This window comes from Aulostomus chinensis, chromosome 21 (assembly GCF_037954235.1).
Source record: "Aulostomus chinensis isolate RoL2024-O1b breed Wild chromosome 21, RoL_Achi_v1.0, whole genome shotgun sequence".
In the NCBI taxonomy this organism is placed as follows: Eukaryota; Metazoa; Chordata; class Actinopteri; order Syngnathiformes; family Aulostomidae; genus Aulostomus; species Aulostomus chinensis.
In genome coordinates, this window is record NC_141340.1 from 24,939,649 (window position 1) to 24,962,357 (window position 22,709).

Here is a 22,709-nt window from a genome sequence, read left to right on the forward strand (position 1 = left end):
GTACCATTCCAGAAAGTCCCACCCAGAGGAATATATCCAATATCAGGTTTGGTTGATGTAGCTGGAATGCTCGTCAAACTCATTTTGTAGAGAAGAAGAAACAAACTTGGTGATGATTTGAATGTCCTTTGTCTCCTCGTTGGGGGAAAATACAGCAAAGTAGATACGCTTCAGAAGAAGAGCTGTGAAAACGGCTTATGGTGGTTCATCCCAGGTGGAACAGACGCGTGCCGCATCCCTAAATGAGCTTATTACAGTCCTACATGCCACAACACCAGCGGGGCAGATCCAGGGGCATGCTGTACGTTGACCCTCTGAAGAGGCAGAGATCTTTGGTTCTCCTGGGTGAGGATCCTCATGCAGCCTGGGCTCCATCAGCCCCAGGTGGGTAGGAGGAGCCCAACCTGAACGCCAGCAAGCTTCATCATTTTGCCTCTCTTCATGTGAGATAATAAACTGGATTATTTAATGCTGTTAGTGGGCCACCAAACCTCTCAGCGGCCAACAGACAACGTAACAGGAAGTTTGAGTTTTCATGAGCTTGGAAATGAATACAGCTAACCCGAATCCCGCAAGCCCCGTTTTCCTGTTCTCACCTTGCTGATGTGCATGTAAACACTACTTCAGATTGTAGTGCGTTGAGGGCTCTACCAGCCTGGGTTTCACCACTGTGACAGAACGTCTGACTGAACCACCTGCAAGTGCAGCAGTTTCTGATCAAAAGACCCACAAACTCACCAGTTAAACTGAGCTGAGTTCTGCTGGAGAACCAGGATGAATCAAACTGGGATGGCGAGGTCATATAGAAAAGCCAAGCAGGAGGCTCTGCTCACCACGGCAACGACACAGGCATCTGTTGCACCCGGAAAATATGATGATGAACCACAAGCATAATACAAATACGACACCTTTAATGTAATAATCCTTTAAACCAGCAAGTATCATAAACCAGTGGTTGAATCTAAAACTGCAGCTTATAAATGTTGCCAAGTACATCTTCATTTCACACCATCTTTATCTTTCGGATGAGAGGTCAACAGGAGGTCTGGGGACAGTGGGGGTCCTAGAGATCAAGACTTCAAACTGGAAGGTTGTGTTCCTGAAAGATATTTCCTAAAAGGTGGATTCTTTTCTGAGCAGCCCTGTTGAAAGTGATAGAAGAGAAGCAGGAAGCAATGAGACGTCTGCCAGGAAGCAGTATTTCCTCGTAGGACTGAGACGCCCCGCTGACTTATTTGCATGTCCCTCCTTTCCTCTGACATGTTTATTGAGCTGGAGGGAGCGAGGTTGCACTGCTCGGGAGGAATTCCTGCTCTCAGTCTTCAGGCTGCGATCAACCAAAGTGAAAGCAAGATTTATCCCAGCCAGTCCATTCTGTCCACAGGTCAGTGGTGTGTGTGTGTGTGTGTGTGTGTGTGTGTGTGTGTGTGTGTGTGTGTGTGTGTGTGTGTGTGTGTGTGTGTGTGTGCCATCTGTGTATCATGGCTTCTGAGTCAAAGAGCTGTTGGCCTCCATGTGGATCCACATGTGGTTGCCGGTCCTCGGTCAAAGCTCCATCCCTCTCACTGTCCTCGTATCTGCCGTAAGAAAACATTCCATATCAAGACGGAAGGGTTATGTCCCTGGAGGTGGAAGAGAGTTCAGCAATCATGTGATCCATTAACGTGCCCGTACCTGCTATGAAGTAAAAACTACATTTTCCCGGTTTCATCATGTTTAGTATGTCTTGATAGAGGCTGAAGAAATCCATACCTGTGTTTTTGGCACCAGAACCTTCCTGCAGTAACGGTCAAGCGCTTGATGACTCCTGCTGCATTCAGGGGTGTCAACTAACTTTGCATCCAATGATTTCTACGTCGTCCCCGTCCATCACCACGACCCCACAGCTGCTGATTGGTGGTGATGAAATGTCCAGAGCAAATGCTGACGATGACAAGACAGAAGAAGCCAAACCAACAGCAGCGTCTGATTGTCCAATCATCTGGATTGCAGGCTCAGGCTCCTCCCACGTTCATGCATACACAGTCAAACTTGTCTTCTCAGCTCTTCTCCTGCATGAGGACGAAAAGTGCAGTTTGCCATTCTGTGTCTCTCCAGCTGGTTCAAAGCATTTTAAGCCGCGTAGCGTCTGCTCATGTGTAACATGCACAACCACGCATGTATAGATGCTTGTTACACTGGGATCACGCTTCATGCAGGCGCCAATGTGTTAGCACGCCGCTCCCATCAGCTGAAACTGTGGCGTGGAAATTCCCTGATAGTGTCAGTCTTTATTCTACCGCCTTCTTTTCAAAACAACTGAACCACTTGTTGCAGTTGTAGCTTTATTACACGGTGACCTCCAGGCTTCCCCGTGAGGTTGTTGACTTGAGGTGTGCTGCAGTGAGAGTGATGTAACCCACACGTCCTCCTCTGAGGCCTCCCCATTCAAACAGCATGCAAATGATGGTTGGCAAAACCACGGCAACATCAGGCAGAGCGGTACGACCCTGCACGCCTGGCGAGGGAGCCTCAGTGTAACAACGCTAATGACTGAGACCAACACAACCGTCTCTGGGCGGCTCTGAAGGTGAGCTTGTGACTAGAAGGTCGTGAGTGACGGAAAGCTGAACTTTGCCCCTCGGTACCGAGGTTGGCTTTGGGTCAGACCCAGCGCTCCAGGAACTGGCCTCACAAAAATATTCACACTTCTGTCTCATTTCATTCTCATTTTCAGCCAGGGTCACCATGAGCACTGGTGGGTAAGTTACTTCTAAAATGTTATATATTAGAGTAGTCACAAGTTACTTTCATTAAAAAGTAATGTTACTTCTACAATATTACTCTCTGTCAGGTATTAAGCTACTGATTACACTGCGTTTGTGTGACTTTCATCAAAATAATCACAGAGGTGTGAAGAGGCATTGAAATATGGAAGCGCGTCGTTCACAGCCTCATTTATGAACCTTTGATTCCTACAAACATGGAGGAGATGGTTTATTATGACTGTTGTCAGATTAGGAAGTGATGAAGAGAAACAGGAAATATCCAACAAAATAAAACAAGTTTTGTTCCATTGTTACTTTGCTCATCACCTGTGTCATTGCAAAGTGGTAATCAGTGTAATATTTTATTCTACTGCTGTTTCCTTTGTGTGTACACATTACAATATGTGGTATTTGTACCGTATGTAAATGTATTTGTACATGAGGTAAAAGTTCTAGATCAATAAAGTATTTCTGTGAAAACACAGGAATTAGTAGTCAGAGTAGTAATAAGAACGCCACGTTAGTACTGTGGTGTGGAGGTACTTGCGTACTGCATCCCTCCAGCGCTGCTGGTGAGCTCTGGAAGCTGAATCTTTTCAGGAACCGATGTTGGAGATTCAGAACTGAGAGTGTTTGCACGAGCAGGAAAAGTGCAGGTTTCCCTCCGTGCTCCTGTGACACGCAGACAGCGCCAAGCCTCAGCAGGGACCTCAGCTCATATCAGTCATGATCCACGGGTGATCGTGGGCTACCGTGGAGTCTAAGTCTTTGCGCCAGTCTCAGAATATCTGACATCACATGACGGTGCTGAAACAATGTCAAAACTGTTATTTAAACCTCATCTTGGCAAAGCAGCACAACTGAACACTGTTACTGAACACCAAGACATCATGATTAGAAGTAACAAGCTTTCAGGTTCTGGTTACCATGGCGAGGTGTTGCAGCTCCATCCAGGTTTAGCTGCATAGCTGATGGGTCAGCTTGCAGCCTGTCCTCTCTGGGGAGGTTTGAGCGTTCTGAGTCTGGGACGGTCCGTGCTTTGTTGGTTGGTCGACACGAGTGCATGTGCGGCGAGCGGAGCAAAAGCTGGGGGCCTTCTTCCTTGTCTCATCTGGTTTCAGGTGGAATTCCGACATGAATATGAATCAGTCCTGCTGAGACGTTGTGTTGCTCATCCTGTTTTATGCTGTGTTGTGTGTCTTGCAGAGCCTCTGGGGTGGACCTCCAGCTGTGAGGATGACCCGGCTCTGGGTGTCGGAGGTAAACAGTTTCTGGTCCTGGACTTGTAGGGTGCCATCCTCAGCGGGAGATATTTACAAGCAGATTCTGGAATGAGAGCGATCTGCCAGATTCTGGTGTGTATTTATACTGCGAGTCTCCTCGTGACTCTCCAGTGGCAGGTCGGGGGGGGGGGGTCATTCATTGGGATTCCTCCTGTCTAAACAGCAGAGATGAGATGAAGCTGGAAATATGTCCGGATCTGTCACTCTGCCCTTACCTCCCTCCACCAGTGTCTCTCTGGCTCACGAGAGCAGATGAACGCTGTGCTCCCCCTTAGAGGACCTCTGATGTCGAGGGCTTACAGGTCTTGGGTTTTATCTGGACTAGGTCCCCGCGGTAAGACAGCAGAGCTTAACAACGTCCATAAAGTAAGCAATAAAATCCCTCAAACAGCCCTGTGATAAATGTCACACTCAGACATTCACATCAAAGGATTACACCAAACCTACACTACACCCAGACACATGTGACCTGAGAAGGAGAACAAACCCTTGTTCTTGACACCATGCCAGCTTCAAATGTAGTCCTAGGTTGGGAGGGGGGGGGGGTACTGCCAGACTCCAAACACCCTTTGGAGGAAAAAAAGAGCAATAGGGAGGGAGGGAGGAAGAGCGAGAGACAGAGAGAAACAGTTGCCTAATATAGCTCGAGGAGCCCTGACACCAGACCTGGACAGAAAACCCAGCACTGACGTCTGCTGCGCCTCTGATGGCTTCCCCTCCAGCAGGGTCACTCTTGCCTCCAGCTGCCTGTGTGCTCCTGCAGCCACTGACCTGACTTTCTCCCCTGCAGCCTCTCGGGCTGGTGAACGGAGACTGAAGACGCTTCAAGGTTCTGCGGTAAGAAACATTCTTCTCAGGAACGGAGTTGCTCTGATGTCATTACTGCTGCTGTTGTCTGAAGTTCAAATCCGGGAGAAACTGAAACTTCATGACATTTGAACACAGTTCTTCTTTACGTTTCAAGCAATTGAATTTTAAGAAACAGAATGAAACTGCAAGTGTACATGAAAAACTCCTTTTCATCTGACTTCAACAGGTTTTGTTTTACAGACTGTGGGACTCATGACATATTCTTCTGCATTTATTATGGAGCTCAGTGTCTCAAGTGTCCAGTAGTCACATTACTATGTTTTCTTACTTCTATTATTTATGCAAATTTGCTTGAGCTCCATCCTGGTGGAGGAAGGTGGAGGTAGACGTTTCATGAATGGCCTCATGGTCACATAACTGCTGCAAGTGTGCTGAGCTTCGTGCCTGGGTTAGTCCCAGGCATCCTGGTACCTGCTCACACTCATGATGTGGACTCTTAGTGAGACAGTTGGAGGCCCTTTTTTGCCCTTCGAGGAGCTTTTACACCAACAGCCACGCATTGGCATTGATGGTGCGGATGGATTTCACTGAAATCTGGGGGAGGAGAAACCTGATAAAAGTAGAAGGAGGAACCTTTTAGATTTTGGAATTCACAGGTTGGTCGGCCCGATGGAGCAGTGGTCCTCACTGTGGCCCCCCAGCAAGAAGGTTGTGGGTGGAGCCTCGGCTGCAGCACGGGGTCTTTCTGGGTGAGTCTCCATGTTCTCCCTGTTCCTGCTGGGTTCTCTCTGGTACTCCAGCTTCCTCCACAGTCCAAAGACATCAAGAGGGACCAGGTTAATCCAGACTCTAAATTGACCGTAGGCATGGCTGGGAGAGCCAATGGTTGTCTGTCTCTATGTGTTGGCCCTGCCATGGACTGGTGACCTGTCCAGGGGGAAGGCTGCTGGGATAGGCTCCACCCCCACCACCCTCAACAGGAGAAGAGGGAGAACATGGAGGGATGGAGGGATGGATGATGGATGATGGAGGGATGGATGATGGTAGGAGGGATGGATGATGGATGGATGGATGGATGGAGGAGGGATGGATGATGGATGGATGGATGATGGATGGATGGAGGAGGGATGGATGGATGATGGGTGGATGGATGGATAGATGGAGGGATGATGGATGGATTGATGTATGGTTTAATGGATGGATGGATGGAGGGATGATGGATGGAATGATGGATGATGGATGGATTCACAGGTTGAGTTGGTTTGGATCTTCTCAGCTCCTTGGTGGAGGTGTGCCCTTTGGAGGTCACACCTCCAGCTGTCTCCTCCCTGAGAGTGAAGACTTTCACAATGTCTCACTGCAGGAGCCTAAACTGACCACAGGAGGCACAAGCGCAGTGACCCTCATCCGGCATCCCACCCCCAGACACCCCCAGTCTGTAGGGACGCCAAACCGAGCAGACCAGTAAAGCACCAACAGCAGATTTTCTGGCTCAAGCACCAGAGAGCAGCTCTGATAGCCGCTCAGGTACCCAGGTGCTCAGAGGAGGTAGAGAAGGAAGTTTCACTTCGTGCTGAGAGGAACGACCATGACATCAACCTGGACGCCATCAAGTAATCCCAGAATAGTTTTTGCTAATGTCACATGGTGTTTAGATGCTGATACAGGGTTGAGTATGTGAGTGGAAGTGTGAGCTCTTTGTTGTGTGTTGCTCTTGTTCAGGTGGAGTCGAGAATCCCAGCTCGGATGCTCCAGGTCCCCGTGGACCGGCCAGGTCAGTCACCCACCAACTCGCTGACGTGTATGTGACATGCTGAGACACGTTCAGGTCTGAGCCCTCTCCTGTCAGCAGTGGGATGGACATACACAACCTTTGGAATGACAACCCGGAGGAGGTTCTACTAGACCTGGGCTTCGGCCGTGATGAACCGGACCTCTCCGGTAGAATTCCAGCTCGCTTCATCAACCACCAATCTCAGGCCAGAGGAATAAACCTCCAGGTGTTTCTGGATGCCCAGAAAAACCGCCTTGACCTGGAGAACCCGGATGTCAGCAGTGAGTCCAAGATGTAGCACTCAGAAAACCAGCACAGAGGGAGTACCATCAGAAACTAAGCCAATATGAGAGTATACCACATCCACCACTAGGCGGTGCTATAACCAACTTAGCCTTGTTTTGGCACGTAAACCACACTTGTTTCCACCTGTATTTCTTCAGTAAATCTGTAAATTAAATCCGTGTGAAACCTCTAACATACATGAGTTGATGTCATATCGCCACTTCACACTCGGCTGTGAACCTCGGAGAATTCATGATGTCGTCATGTGAAGATTACATTGATGAGTCAAACTGCATGCTGACTGGGGAGCACAGCAACTCTCATCACTTATAAACCTAAATTCTGCTCCTAAGAGAAATGACCTCAGAAAAAATTACAGTTAATGAAAAGTGTCTGACCTTAAAGAGCCCATCAGCTGGATGTTGGTGGGCGTGTCAGTTGTGGTGGGAGGGTCAGTGGTGGTGGGAGGATCAGTGGGGGTGGGAGGGTCAGTGGTGGTGGGAGTGTTAATATTAGTAGGAGGGTCAATGGTGGTGGGAGTGTTAATATTAGTAGGAGGGTCAGTGGTGGTGGGAGTGTTAACATTAGTGGGAGGGTCAGTGGTGGTGGGAGTGTTAACATTAGTAGGAGGGTCAGTGGTGGTGGGAGTGTTAACATTAGTAGGAGGGTCATTGGTGGTGGGAGTGTTAACATTAGTAGGAGGGTCAGTGGTGGTGGGAGTGTTAACATTAGTAGGAGGGTCAGTGGTGGTGGGAGTGTTAAAATTAGTAGGAGGGTCAGTGGTGGTGGGAGGGTTAATATTAGTAGGAGGGTCAGTGGTGGTGGGAGTGTTAACATTAGTGGGAGGGTCAGTGGTGGTGTGAGTGTTAACATTAGAAGGAGGGTCAGTGGTGGTTGGAGTGCTAACATTAGTGGGAGGGTCAGTGGTGGTGGGAGTGTTAACATTAGTAGGAGGGTCAGTGGTGGTGGGAGTGCTAACATTACTGGGAGGGTCAGTGGTGGTGGGAGTGTTAACATTAGTAGGAGGGTCAGTGGTGGTGGGAGTGTTAACATTAGTAGGAGGGTCAGTGGTGGTGGGAGTGTTAACATTAGTAGGAGGGTCAGTGGTGGTGGGAGGGTTAATATTAGTAGGAGGGTCAGTGGTGGTGGGAGTGTTAACATTAGTGGGAGGGTCAGTGGTGGTGGGAGTGTTAACATTAGAAGGAGGGTCAGTGGTGGTGGGAGTGTTAATGTTAGAAGGAGGGTCAGTGGTGGTGGGAGTGTTAACATTAGTGGGAGGGTCAGTGGTGGTGGGAGTGTTAACATTAGAAGGAGGGTCAGTGGTGGTGGGAGTGTTAACATTAGTGGGAGGGTCAGTGGTGGTGGGAGTGTTAACATTAGAAGGAGGGTCAGTGGTGGTGGGAGTGTTAACATTAGTGGGAGGGTCAGTGGTGGTGGGAGTGTTAACATTAGTGGGAGGGTCAGTGGTGGTGGGAGTGCTAACATTAGTGGGAGGGTCAGTGGTGGTGGGAGTGTTAACATTAGTAGGAGGGTCAGTGGTGGTGGGAGTGCTAACATTAGTGGGAGGGTCAGTGGTGGTGGGAGTGTTAACATTCGTAGGAGGGTCAGTGGTGGTGGGAGGGTTAACATTCGTAGGAGGGTCAGTGGTGGTGGGAGTGTTAACATTAGTAGGAGGGTCAGTGGTGGTGGGAGTGTTAATATTAGTAGGAGGGTCAGTGGTGGTGGGAGTGTTAACATTAGTGGGAGGGTCAGTGGTGGTGGGAGTGTTAACATTTGTAGGAGGGTCAGTGGTGGTGGGTGGGTTAACATTACTGGGAGGGTCAGTGGTGGTGGGAGTGTTAACATTAGTGGGAGGATCAGTGGTGGTGGGAGTGTTAACATTAGTAGGAGGGTCAGTGGTGGTGGGAGTGTTAACATTAGAAGGAGGGTCAGTGGTGGTGGGAGTGTTAACATTAGTAGGAGGGTCAGTGGTGGTGGGAGTGTTAACATTAGAAGGAGGGTCAGTGGTGGTGGGAGTGTTAACATTAGAAGGAGGGTCAGTGGTGGTGGGAGTGTTAACATTAGTAGGAGGGTCAGTGGTGGTGGGAGTGTTAACATTAGTAGGAGGGTCAGTGGTGGTGGGAGTGTTAACATTAGTGGGAGGGTCAGTGGTGGTGGGAGTGTTAACATTACTGGGAGGGTCAGTGGTGGTGGGAGGGTTAACATTAGAAGGAGGGTCAGTGGTGGTGGGAGTGTTAACATTAGTAGGAGGGTCAGTGGTGGTGGGAGGGTTAACATTATTGGGAAGGTCAGTGGTGGTGGGAGGGTCAGTGGTGGTGGGAGGGTCAGTGGTGGTGGGAGTGTTAACATAAGTGGGAAGGTCAGTGGTGGTGGGAGGGTTAACATTAGTGGGAAGGTCAGTGGTGGTGGGAGGGTTAACATTAGTAGGAGGGTCAGTGGTGGTGGGAGGGTCAGTGGTGGTGGGAGTGTTAACATAAGTGGGAAGGTCAGTGGTGGTGGGAGGGTTAACATTAGTAGGAGGGTCAGTGGTGGTGGGAGGGTTAACATTAGTGGGAAGGTCAGTGGTGGTGGGAGGGTTAACATTAGTGGGAAGGTCAGTGGTGGTGGGAGGGTTAACATTAGTGGGAGGGTCAGTGGTGGTGGGACTGTTAACATTAGTGGGAAGGTCAGTGGTGGTGGGAGTGTTAACATTAGTGGGAAGGTCAGTGGTGGTGGGAGGGTTAACATTAGTGGGAGGGTCAGTGGTGGTGGGAGTGTTAACATTAGTAGGAGGATCAGTGGTGGTGGGAGTGTTAACATTAGTAGGAGGGTCAGTGGTCGTGGGAGGGTCAGTGGTGGTGGGAGTGTTAACATTAGTCGGAGGGTCAGTGGTGGTGGGAGTGTTAACATTAGTAGGAGGGTCAGTGGTCGTGGGAGGGTCAGTGGTGGTGGGAGTGTTAACATTAGTAGGAGGGTCAGTGGTGGTGGGAGGTTCAGTGGTGGTGGGAGTGTTAACATTAGTCGGAGGGTCAGTGGTGGTGGGAGTGTTAACATTAGTAGGAGGGTCAGTGGTGGTGGGAGTGTTAACATTAGTAGGAGGGTCAGTGGTGGTGGGAGTGTTAACATTAGTAGGAGGGTCAGTGGTCGTGGGAGGGTCAGTTGTGGTGGGAGGGTCAGTGGTGGTGGGAGGATCAGTGGGGGTGGGAGGGTCAGTGGTGGTGGGAGTGTTAACATTTGTAGGAGGGTCAATGGTGGTGGGAGTGTTAACATTAGAAGGAGGTTCAGTGGTGGTGGGAGTGTTAACATTAGAAGGAGGGTCAGTGGTGGTGGGAGTGTTAACATTTGTAGGAGGGTCAGTGGTGGTGGGAGTGTTAACATTAGAAGGAGGGTCAGTGGTGGTGGGAGTGTTAACATTAGAAGGAGGGTCAGTGGTGGTGGGAGTGTTAACATTAGTAGGAGGGTCAGTGGTGGTGGGAGTGTTAACATTAGAAGGAGGGTCAGTGGTGGTGGGAGTGTTAACATTAGTAGGAGGGTCAGTGGTGGTGGGAGTGTGAACATTAGTGGGAGGGTCAGTGGTGGTGGGAGTGTTAACATTAGTAGGAGGGTCAGTGGTGGTGGGAGTACTAACATTACTGGGAGGGTCAGTGGTGGTGGGAGTGTTAACATTAGTAGGAGGGTCAGTGGTGGTGGGAGTACTAACATTACTGGGAGGGTCAGTGGTGGTGGGAGTGTTAACATTAGTAGGAGGGTCAGTGGTGGTGGGAGTGTTAATATTAGTAGGAGGGTCAGTGGTGGTGGGAGTGTTAACATTAGTGGGAGGGTCAGTGGTGGTGGGAGTGTTAACATTAGTAGGAGGGTCATTGGTGGTGGGAGTGTTAACATTAGTAGGAGGGTCAGTGGTGGTGGGAGGGTTAATATTAGTAGGAGGGTCAGTGGTGGTGGGAGTACTAACATTACTGGGAGGGTCAGTGGTGGTGGGAGTGTTAACATTAGTAGGAGGGTCAGTGGTGGTGGGAGGGTTAATATTAGTAGGAGGGTCAGTGGTGGTGGGAGTGTTAACATTAGTGGGAGGGTCAGTGGTGGTGGGAGTGTTAACATTAGTAGGAGGGTCAGTGGTGGTGGGAGTGCTAACATTAGTAGGAGGGTCAGTGGTGGTGGGAGGGTTAACATTAGTAGGAGGGTCAGTGGTGGTGGGAGTGCTAACATTAGTGGGAGGGTCAGTGGTGGTGGGAGTGTTAACATTAGTAGGAGGGTCAGTTGCGGTGGGAGTGCTAACATTAATAGGACGGTCAGTGGTGGTGGGAGGGTTAACATTAGTAGGAGGGTCAGTGGTGGTGGGAGTGCTAACATTAGTGGGAGGGTCAGTGGTGGTGGGAGTGCTAACATTAGTAGGAGGGTCAGTGGTGGTGGGAGTGTTAACATTAGTAGGAGGGTCAGTGGTGGTGGGAGTGCTAACATTAGTGGGAGGGTCAGTGGTGGTGGGAGTGTTAACATTCGTAGGAGGGTCAGTGGTGGTGGGAGGGTTAACATTCGTAGGAGGGTCAGTGGTGGTGGGAGGGTTAACATTAGTGGGAGGATCAGTGGTGGTGGGAGTGTTAACATTAGTGGGAGGGTCAGTGGTGGTGGGAGTGTTAACATTCGTAGGAGGGTCAGTGGTGGTGGGTGGGTTAACATTACTGGGAGGGTCAGTGGTGGTGGGAGTGTTAACATTAGTGGGAGGATCAGTGGTGGTGGGAGTGTTCACATTAGTAGGAGGGTCAGTGGTGGTGGGAGTGTTCACATTAGTAGGAGGGTCAGTGGTGGTGGGAGTGTTAACATTAGAAGGAGGGTCAGTGGTGGTGGGAGTGTTAACATTAGTAGGAGGGTCAGTGGTGGTGAGAGTGTTAACATTAGAAGGAGGGTCAGTGGTGGTGGGAGTGTTAACATTAGAAGGAGGGTCAGTGGTGGTGGGAGTGTTAACATTAGTAGGAGGGTCAGTGGTGGTGGGAGTGTTAACATTAGTGGGAGGGTCAGTGGTGGTGGGAGTGTTAACATTACTGGGAGGGTCAGTGGTGGTGGGAGGGTTAACATTAGAAGGAGGGTCAGTGGTGGTGGGAGTGTTAACATAAGTAGGAGGGTCAGTGGTGGTGGGAGGGTTAACATTATTGGGAAGATCAGTGGTGGTGGGAGGGTCAGTGGTGGTGGGAGGGTCAGTGGTGGTGGGAGTGTTAACATAAGTGGGAAGGTCAGTGGTGGTGGGAGGGTTAACATTAGTGGGAAGGTCAGTGGTGGTGGGAGGGTTAACATTAGTAGGAGGGTCAGTGGTGGTGGGAGGGTTAACATTAGTAGGAGGGTCAGTGGTGGTGGGAGTGTTAACATTAGTGGGAAGGTCAGTGGTGGTGGGAGGGTTAACATTAGTGGGAAGGTCAGTGGTGGTGGGAGGGTTAACATTAGTGGGAGGGTCAGTGGTGGTGGGAGTGTTAACATTAGTAGGAGGGTCAGTGGTGGTGGGAGTGTTAACATTAGTAGGAGGGTCAGTGGTCGTGGGAGGGTCAGTGGTGGTGGGAGGTTCAGTGGTGGTGGGAGTGTTAACATTAGTCGGAGGGTCAGTGGTGGTGGGAGTGTTAACATTAGTAGGAGGGTCAGTGGTGGTGGGAGTGTTAACATTAGTAGGAGGGTCAGTGGTGGTGGGAGTGTTAACATTAGAAGGAGGGTCAGTGGTGGTGGTAGTGTTAACATTAGTAGGAGGGTCAGTGGTGGTGGGAGTGTTATCATTAGTAGGAGGGTCAGTGGTGGTGGGAGGGTCAGTGGTGGTGGGAGTGTTAACATTAGTAGGAGGGTCAGTGGTGGTGGGAGTGTTAACATTAGTAGGAGGGTCAGTGGTGGTGGGAGGGTCAGTGGTGGTGGGTGTGTTAACATTAGTAGGAGGGTCAGTGGTGGTGGGAGTGTTAACATTAGTAGGAGGGTCAGTGGTGGTGGGAGTGTTAACATTAGTAGGAGGGTCAGTGGTGGTGGGAGGGTCAGTGGTGGTGGGAGTGTTAACATTAGTAGGAGGGTCAGTGGTGGTGGGAGGGTCAGTGGTGGTGGGAGTGTTAACATTAGTAGGAGGGTCAGTGGTGGTGGGAGGGTCAGTGGTGGTGGGAGTGTTAACATTAGTAGGAGGGTCAGTGGTGGTGGGAGGGTCAGTGGTGGTGGTAGTGTTAACATTAGTAGGAGGGTCAGTAGTGGTGGGAGTGTTAACATTAGTAGGAGGGTCAGTGGTGGTGGTAGTGTTAACATTAGTAGGAGGGTCAGTGGTGGTGGGAGTGTTAACATTAGTAGGAGGGTCAGTGGTGGTGGGAGTGTTAACATTAGTAGGAGGGTCAGTGGTGGTGGGAGGGTCAGTGGTGGTGGGAGTGTTAACATTAGTAGGAGGGTCAGTGGTGGTGGGAGTGTTAACATTAGTAGGAGGGTCAGTGGTGGTGGGAGGGTCAGTGGTGGTGGGTGTGTTAACATTAGTAGGAGGGTCAGTGGTGGTGGGAGTGTTAACATTAGTAGGAGGGTCAGTGGTGGTGGGAGTGTTAACATTAGTAGGAGGGTCAGTGGTGGTGGGAGGGTCAGTGGTGGTGGGAGTGTTAACATTAGTAGGAGGGTCAGTGGTGGTGGGAGGGTCAGTGGTGGTGGGAGTGTTAACATTAGTAGGAGGGTCAGTGGTGGTGGGAGGGTCAGTGGTGGTGGGAGTGTTAACATTAGTAGGAGGGTCAGTGGTGGTGGGAGGGTCAGTGGTGGTGGTAGTGTTAACATTAGTAGGAGGGTCAGTAGTGGTGGGAGTGTTAACATTAGTAGGAGGGTCAGTGGTGGTGAGAGTGTTAACGTTAGTGGGAGGGTCAGTTGTGATGGGCGTGTTAACATTAGTAGGAGGGTCAGTGGTGGTGGGAGTGTTAACATTAGTAGGAGGGTCAGTGGTGGTGGGAGTGTTAACATTATTAGGAGGGTCAGTGGTGGTGGGAGTGTTAACATTAGTAGGAGGGTCAGTGGTGGTGGGAGTGTTAACATTAGTAGGAGGGTCAGTGGTGGTGGGAGTGTTAATGTTAGTAGGAGGGTCAGTTGCGGTAGGAGTATTAACATTGGTGGGAGTGGTCTCATTAGTGGGAGGGGTCACATTCATGGGAGGGAACACATTCCTGGTCTAAAACAAGTTGTTGGGGATAACTTATTACTGAAGTGTTTGATTGAATACTACAGAAAGGCAGTGGAATAATATTTTGAAATGCCTCGTAAAGTACCTGGATGAAGCAGTTGTGGTTCAACTCAGGGTTGGCAGTCTCACAATAAACCTGCAACAGTAGTGGACTTTTATAATCGTACAGTCCTGGTAGAATAAAAGAAAAACTTATACAGCTGAAAAGTGTTTGAAAATTCATGGAGGTTTGGCTATGCTGTTCCCTGAAGGTCCAATCTGAGGTCCACCTAGACCAAGATTGAATGAAATGTTTGCTTTGAATCAAGCCGCTTCAGCTTATCTTTAAATTTAGTGACATTCATCCGAACACAACATTTGTTGTATCATTTGTCATGTGTATAGAAGTGTAGTTAATTTATGCTCATGAAAATGTGCTTCACAAATGCTTCATTCTTCTCCTCTCAGGTCGTTTTAGACAGCTTGAAGTTCTCCAGCAGGTAACGACAACGTTCTCCTCCTTGGTGGGATCTTCCTCCTCCCCTCTCAGAGTCCCGCTGGGGAACCTGCCTCCGGAGGCCCGGGAGAGGAGGAAGCGCATGTCTGCGCTGCTGCGACGTGCAGCAAAAAAGTCCCAAAGCCACGTCCAGGACATAACCATACCTGATGCCACCTCTCATCCCAGTGCTACACCTGAGTCACTGCCCCCCCAACCGGGCCCTGAGGACAAGAGCGTCTCTCTGAAGAGAGTCAAGCCTGGACTCCAGGAGACCGTGCGTCTGAGTCCCCTGGTAGAGGAGCAGGGAGCGAGTCCTGATCCCCATACTCAGCCACTTGTGGCTTCTTTCAATGTGCAGGAGGGGCCGCAGAGATCTGGGCCCCTGAGGGACGGGTGCCCCGCGACAGCCAGGAAGAGCCTGTGGCAGACCAGGGAATCCTTCGAAATGGAAGAGGCAAGTAAAAGTATCACATGGTTAAATACTTAAGTAATAAAACCACGAGAAAACTCACAACTCACAACGCCATGGTCTGGCCATTTGCAGCCATGTTTTCCATCTCATCTGATCATATCATTACCAGTTACAGGGGCACGCTCACGCCTAAGACCCACCCCCCATCATGAGAGACACAGATCATCTGACACTTTGATTAGAACGTATGTCATGACCCTTCTGACACTCCTCCGTTGTCCAGAGCCACTCCACTGCAGGATTTTCCTTCATTTTATTTCATTGTAACTTCTGTATTTACATGTTGTTTCCTCCCAAACACAACATACCAGTAGATAGATCTTAACAAGTGCTGTTTCCTGAGGAATGAACATAGAGTTTCATATCCTACCTCATGTTTTCCTCCAGATCCAGAGCTTTGATGAGAGCAGCATCACAGGCAGCAACACAGGAGCGCCCGAGCATTTAGGTGGGTCACAGATCACGACGTCCTTACACAGCTTTATTATGATGACTGTGTCACAGAGACGGACTGAGCTGAAACTGAAGCCAGGACATGAATGAGTGTGGAGGTGATTTGTCTTCTCTTGGTTCTCTTGGTTCTCTTGGTTCTCCTGGTGCTGGTGTGTCCTGGCAGTGCGGGGAATGATTCGGACCAGCAGCTGCCAGTCAGACAGCAGTGGTTTCCTGGAGGAAGCCTCCATCCCGGCCCTCCCTCAGCAGACTGGAGCCGAGCTCATTAAGGTTTGCTCTCTCTTCCTAATGCGTGCTTTACTTTGATTTTATGCAAAGCTGTTTAAGTGAAGAAAAAAACTGTCTGTTTTCAAAGCTTCACTGCAACATATTTCCTATAATGAGCAGCTCTTACATTCAAGTTCTCACCAGATGTGACAATGAAGCTCACTGCGGCCATTTTAATGGAGAAGAATCTTTTACTGTCAACAGCAGTGACCCGATTCATTTGTCCACTGTCCTTACAGCTGGACCAGTACTGATGTGGCGGCCTACAGCGGAACCTTTGACACATTGTTTCTTTAGTGTAATTGACCTCGATGTTGTCAAAGTTAATTTTGGGTCTTTATCTATGCTCTGATACTTTCACGCGTCCATATTTGAATTGTACCCAAATCAAAGTCAGATGTATTTACAAGGAGCTGAAATGTGTGTTTCTTGTTAGCTACATTAGCTTTTTTGGCTGCTAACGTGTAAGATGGCCTCTGTCAGCCACATAATCAGGTAGCCGTGGTGTGGGGGAAGAGTGGAGGAGGCGTTGAGCAGCTGGTGTTGCAATGGAGTTGGACAGTTGAAGTTCTATAGTATGAGTGACATGTGCGGAACATCTCCGAGATGGGATCGTTGTGTCATCCTGATGATTCCTGGGCTCAGGAGAACATGTCACCTGCAGCTGGAGCTCAGATCCTGGTCCGTGTTGTGGGTCTATGTTGCTAACAGAGGGGCCGTGTACAGCCATTTATGGAGGGTTTGACACACCTGGCATGGTCTTGTTCCTGTGGTTCCTGTGGTTCCCGTGGTTCCCGTGGTTCCTGTGGTTCCTGTTTTAAGACCTTCAGCTGCAAAACCCATTAGTTGGCAATACCTGTGATTTATGAAGAAGACATGAACATAAACGCTGGAGGTGCTGCGGGTGTCGGCCCGACAGCAACGGTCTCACGCAGTGACGTGTCAGGCTGTTTGACTCTGTGTCGTGTCTTTTTGCTGCAGGCGCTGTCAGGCTTGTCAGGAGGAAGCAGCGACAGTCAGACCAGTGACAGGCCTGGTTCTGGTTCTGGTTCTGCACACATGTCCTCAGCTGCAGCCTTTGCCACTAGTGAGACATCCAGCCATCGGTCCTCCGGTCCCTCACCAGAACATTCAGCAGATTCACCTTCTGTCTTGTCATGTCACACAAAATCTGAGCCCAGAGCTCTAAGTGCTGAGATGGAGGCGCCACCAGACCAGGATCCAACGCCTCCTTCTCCTCCGACTTCATCCCTTGCTCTCCCTTCTCCACCCCAGGCAAATGCCTCCTCCTCAACATCTTCTCCCATGCAAACAGCCTCCCTGACAAGAGAGTCATGCGACTTAACCCCGCCCCCTAATGTGTCCACTGTTTCTCATGACTCTGAAGGCCTCACATGTTCTACATCTTCAAATCCCTTTCATCCGTCACCCACTTCCTCTGTAAACCTTGAAGATCCATCTCCCGCCATGTTCCTGGACTCTGGCGCCCCCTGTGAGAGACCAGAGGATGCACAACCAGAACAGATGGAGGAGGCTCCTTCTGCTGCCGGTGGCTCATCATCTCCACTCCTCCTGTCCCCCTCCTCATCTCCCCCATCATCTCCCTCCTCATGTCCCTCTTCATCTTCCTCACTTCCCTCACATTGTTCAGAAGACCATGAGAAAGATTCCCTTCTTCTGTACTCAGCTAGAAGACGAGGAGAAGAGGAGCCTTCTGCTCTAGCCTCCCTGATTCTGGACCCTTCTGGTGCTGATGAGCGTTGCCCCTCCAACTCCTGCCTTGCTCAAAGTCCTACCCACCTTCCACTTTGTCAGTTGTCTGTGTCATCCTCTCATAACCCAGATAGTCTGATAGATCCTGTTTCTGGAAGAATTTCAGAAGTGAAGGACCAGGAAAGATCCCGTGGTCCTGATCAGGACACAGACCCTGCTCACGCCTCACCTGTCCAAGATGTTACTGATGTTAGGATGGACAATGTCTCTGCGGACACCCTCCAGAGGAGTGACGGGGGGGAGGAAGAGGATAAAATACAAGCAGACACTGTGCAGATTCATGAGCGTGTTGTTTACATCTCAGACACAGAGAGTTCTGCAGGACTGTCAGAAGGTTGTAGATTAGTCTCTGAGGAAGTCTGTTATGAAACAGAAATAGGTCCTGAGCTCGCCTCCTGCACGCTGCGTGAGCGTGTGGCTGAAACTGAACAGGGAGAGTCGAGCAAAGTTGCTCCGGTGGAAAGTGATGACAAAAGAAAGAAGGAAAGTGAAAGTTCTTTACCTGAAGCTCCAAATACGCAACTGTTAAATAAGAGAGGTGACAGGGGAGCGTCCAACCTCATCGAGATTGAAAGTTTAGATCTGGTGTTTGAAACCTCCGTAGATGGCTCCGAAGGTGCAGATGGAGACGAGGATGCTTTTCTTCACCAGCTCGATGCTGAGGAGCAGGTCTACTGGGCCGAGCCCATCGTGGTCACTGATACCAGCCCCGTGCTGGGAGAGTCCGGACGCTCCGACAGATGTCCTGGGAATACAGTTATTCCTTTAACAACAGCTGCCTCATTTACAGATGCAGCCTCAGGTCAAGCTGCCTCTTCAGAGACATCCTCCTCCTCGTCCTCCTTTTTGTCCTCATTATCCTCCTCTGCGGCCCATGTTCCATTGTCATCCCTCTCCATGACCTCTGACCTTAAATCATCATGCCACTCTGTCTCTGTCCAGATGTCTTCATCCCCATCCTCTCATATTGTTCACAGGAGGGATGTTCCCTATTCGACTGAGAGAAAATGCAACGTTCTCCCCAGTGTCCTCCCCTTGGACACCTCCACTCCTTTCCGTGCGGTCCAGTCGTGGACAGACATACAAATGCAACGCAACACTTTGAGTAAGAAGCTGTCCCCCGGAGCTTGTCACGCATTCCCAAACCAGCTGACTGTGTCAACAAGCGCCTCAGAAATGACACAAAGACCCACAGAGATCCTCCCTTCTTCTCCGTCCGAGTGTCTGCTGTGTAACAGCTGGCAGTCCTGCGAGTGTCACTCTGGGGTGACGAGACATGATTCAGTCAATGTGGATACAGAGCTGTGGCCTGGTGAGGGGGGTGACCAGAATGGGAATGAACATGGGGGGAGACAGTGGGAGGCCCATCAGACAGTCACCAGGGAATACTGCGACTCCTGTGACCATCAGTGTGGCTGCCACACTCAGAAAGGTTGCACCGCACAGCAAACACGGGCAAGCACCTCAGTGAGTAACAGGACACCGCTTAGTTTAGATTATCTTGGTTTGTTTTAGTTTATAGAAGTTTAGAAAGGTTTACTTCAGTTTTTATGATTTTGGTTTGTTTTAGTTTGGTTTAGTTTAGTTTATAGTATTTTAGCTTACAATGGTTTACTTTGGTTTACAGTTGTCTAGTATACAAGAGTTTATTCAGATTCAGATGAAGAAAACTTTATCGCCATGGGGGGCAATAAAGGCAAGGCAGTTTTCTTTGTAGCCTGTTTTCAAGCCAGCTTGATGGGGGACTGGATGGTAGACTGGTTCATGGAAGGGGAGGCAGGGAGAGCAAGCCACCTTGATGGGGGACTGGATGGAAGACTGGTTCATGGGAGGGGAGGCAGGGAGAGCAAGCCAGCTTGATGGGGGACTGGATGGTAGACTGGTTCATGGGAGGGGAGGCAGGGAGAGCAAGCCAGCTTGATGGGGACTGGATGGTAGACTGGTTCATGGGAGGGGAGGCAGGGAGAGCAAGCCAGCTTGATGGGGGACTGGATGGTAGACTGGTTCATGGGAGGGGAGGCAGGGAGAGCAAGCCAGCTTGATGGGGGACTGGATGGTAGACTGGTTCATGGGAGGGGAGGCAGGGAGAGCAAGCCAGCTTGATGGGGGACTGGATGGTAGACTGGTTCATGGAAGGGGAGGCAGGGAGAGCAAGCCAGCTTGATGGAGGACTGGATGGTGGACTGGTTCATGGGAGGGGAGGCAGGGAGAGCAAGCCAGCTTGATGGGGGACTGGATGGTAGACTGGTTCATGGGAGGGGAGGCAGGGAGAGCAAGCCAGCTTGATGGGGGACTGGATGGTAGACTGGTTCATGGGAGGGGAGGCAGGGAGAGCAAGCCAGCTTGATGGGGGACTGGATGGTAGACTGGTTCATGGAAGGGGAGGCAGGGAGAGCAAGCCAGCTTGATGGAGGACTGGATGGTGGACTGGTTCATGGGAGGGGAGGCAGGGAGAGCAAGCCAGCTTGATGGAGGACTGGATGGTGGACTGGTTCATGGGAGGGGAGGCAGGGAGAGCAAGCCAGCTTGATGGGGACTGGATGGTAGACTGGTTCATGGGAGGGGAGGCAGGGAGAGCAAGCCAGCTTGATGGGGGACTGGATGGTAGACTGGTTCATGGGAGGGGAGGCAGGGAGAGCAAGCCAGCTTGATGGGGGACTGGATGGTAGACTGGTTCATGGGAGGGGAGGCAGGGAGAGCAAGCCAGCTTGATGGGGGACTGGATGGTAGACTGGTTCATGGAAGGGGAGGCAGGGAGAGCAAGCCAGCTTGATGGAGGACTGGATGGTGGACTGGTTCATGGGAGGGGAGGCAGGGAGAGCAAGCCAGCTTGATGGGGGACTGGATGGTAGACTGGTTCATGGGAGGGGAGGCAGGGAGAGCAAGCCAGCTTGATGGAGGACTGGATGGTGGACTGGTTCATGGGAGGGGAGCGCAGGCCGGTGTAACAGTAGGAGATAAAAGGGGGGGTGGGGGGGGGGCGATGCAGGCGGCGGTTGGAGGAGAGAGATGGAGCTCTGGTGGATCTGTGAAAACACAGAGAGACTGAGAGACACCAAGGAGGAGAGGAGAGGAGAGGAGAGGGGAGGAGAGGAGGAGAGGAGGGGAGGGGAGAGGAGAGGAGAGGAGGGGAGGGCTCCATGTAACCTGATGTGTCCCCCAGCAGTCTAAGCCTGTAGCAGCATAGCTATCAATGGTTCAGAGCTACCTGAACCAGTCCTGACTGAAGGCTCTGTCATAAAGGAAAGTCTTAAGCCTGGACTTAAACGTAGTTAAAGTGTCTGCCTCTCTGACCCATGGAGAGATGCTGGTTCCACAGTAGAGGAACCGGTACCTGAAGGCTCTACCTCCCAGTCTGTTTTAGAGATACTGGGAGTCACTAAAAGACCTGCATTCTGGGAGTGGAGTGCTCTGGTAGGACAGTAGGGACTAATGAGTTCTTTCAGAGAGGATGGAGCTTCATCATTGAGAGCCTGATGAGTCAGCAGAAGGATTTTGAAGTGGATTCTAGATCCTACAGGAAGGAGAGAAGCTAAAGTGGGAGAGATGTGTTCTCTCTTCTTAACTCCCGTCAAAACCCTGGCTGCAGCGTTCTGGACCAGCTGGAGACTCTTTAGGGAGTATTTAGGACATCCTGACAGGAGAGAGTTGCAGTGGTCCAGCCTAGAAGTGATAAATGCATGCACCAGTTTCTCAGCATCACTCTGGGAAAGGATGTTCCTGATCTTAGTGATACTGCAGATGGAAGAAGGCGGTCCTGGTCACATGATTTATGTGGGAGCTGAAGGAAAGGTCCTGGTCAAAAATGACTCCAAGGTTCCTTGCAGTTGTACTTGGGGTCAGGGTGATGCCATCTAGAGTAGTGATCTGGTTAGAGAGGTGTCCCTGTGGTGTTTAGGTCCAAACATGATGACCTCAGTTTGATCTGAATTTAGCAGTAAGAAGTTAGAGGACATCCAGGATTTCATGTCTTTCAGGCAGTCTAGCAGATTAGTAAACTGGCTTGTGTCGTCTGGCTCCATCAATTAAGGGAACAGAGAGCGGTACAGTTGGTTACACAACAACAACAACACAACAACATACATGAGGAAAGGAAGTGGAAAGAAGTCCCCATCTCCCAGAAGTAGTAGTGCAGAAGAAAAGATTGCTTTTAATTGGTTTAGTTATCTTTAGTTAAGTTAGTTTAGAGGAGTTTAGTTTGGTCTACAGTAGTTCAGATTGGTTTAATTTATTTTACTGTGGTTTGATTTAATTCTGTTTAGCTCAAGTTGACCGTGGATAAGTGTAGTTTGGTTTAGTTTATATTATTTTGGTTTGTTTAGTTTTGTTTATAGTATGTTAGTTCACAATAGTTTAGTTGGTTTACAGTGGTCTAGTGTAGTTTATAGGAGTTTAGTTCAGTTTAATCTAGTTAAGTTTAGTGTAGATTTGTTTGCAGTTGTTTGGTTTACAGCTGTTTAGTTTGATTTAGTTTAGCTGAAAGTGACTTTGTTTACTTTATTTAATTTGGTTTAGCTTAGTTCAATTCAGTTTGGTTTAGTTACCAGTTTAGGAAAGCTGCTTCGAGGGCTTGATAAACAAATATGTTCACATCAGTCACATCATGTGACCACAGCTCTCGACAGCCTCGTGCCCTCTGGCTTGAAAACCCGCAAACCTCAGTGTTTTTTTTTCTGTAAATGGAACAACTTTTACCAGCATGCACTGCCGGGTCAAATGACTGGTCGTTGAAACGGTTCTCACCAGGTCTGGCTGGGACTGTGTCCATGGACCCACAAAACCAGAGTGAATCTCAAACGTCTGACACATATAAGGAGCTGGCTGTCAATAATAAACATGGAGGCTTGTGGCCAGCGCCGCTCGCAACTGTCGCCACTGTAACTCATGTCTGCCTCAACTGTCCCAGTTAGTAGCACTTTAACATTGTGAAGACAGACTGCAACAAAAAATACAACAGAAACTCTGTCACTGTCCTCCATGCTGCTTCTAAACAGCTACCAAACATGAACCCAAGCCCAAGGTGCTGCACTCGTTTAGGCAGTTGAGAAGCTACGTTAGCTCTGCTTGATTTGACCTGCTGGTCAGGATGATGCCACCAGCTCAAGCCGCTCGTGGTACCGCTCAGGCTAAGTGTTGGTGCTGTTATGGAACCACTTTTATTAGCCGAGGCTTTGTTCCTTGGCTTTTAAAACACCGAGAACTGGTTCACAGTTTGGCACTTTCTCCAGA

At 50.0% G+C, this 22,709-nt stretch overlaps 1 long non-coding RNA gene across 1 annotated transcript; it reads left to right on the top strand.

Annotated features, from left to right (window-relative positions):
* The first annotated feature begins 1,348 nt into the window (after positions 1-1,348).
* Positions 1,349-4,868, top strand: LOC147242098 (uncharacterized). The gene is made up of 3 exons (XR_015111029.1): positions 1,349-1,384; positions 3,954-4,102; positions 4,821-4,868. It is a non-coding gene; the product is annotated as an uncharacterized LOC147242098 (long non-coding RNA).
* Positions 4,869-22,709: the final 17,841 nt, after the last annotated feature.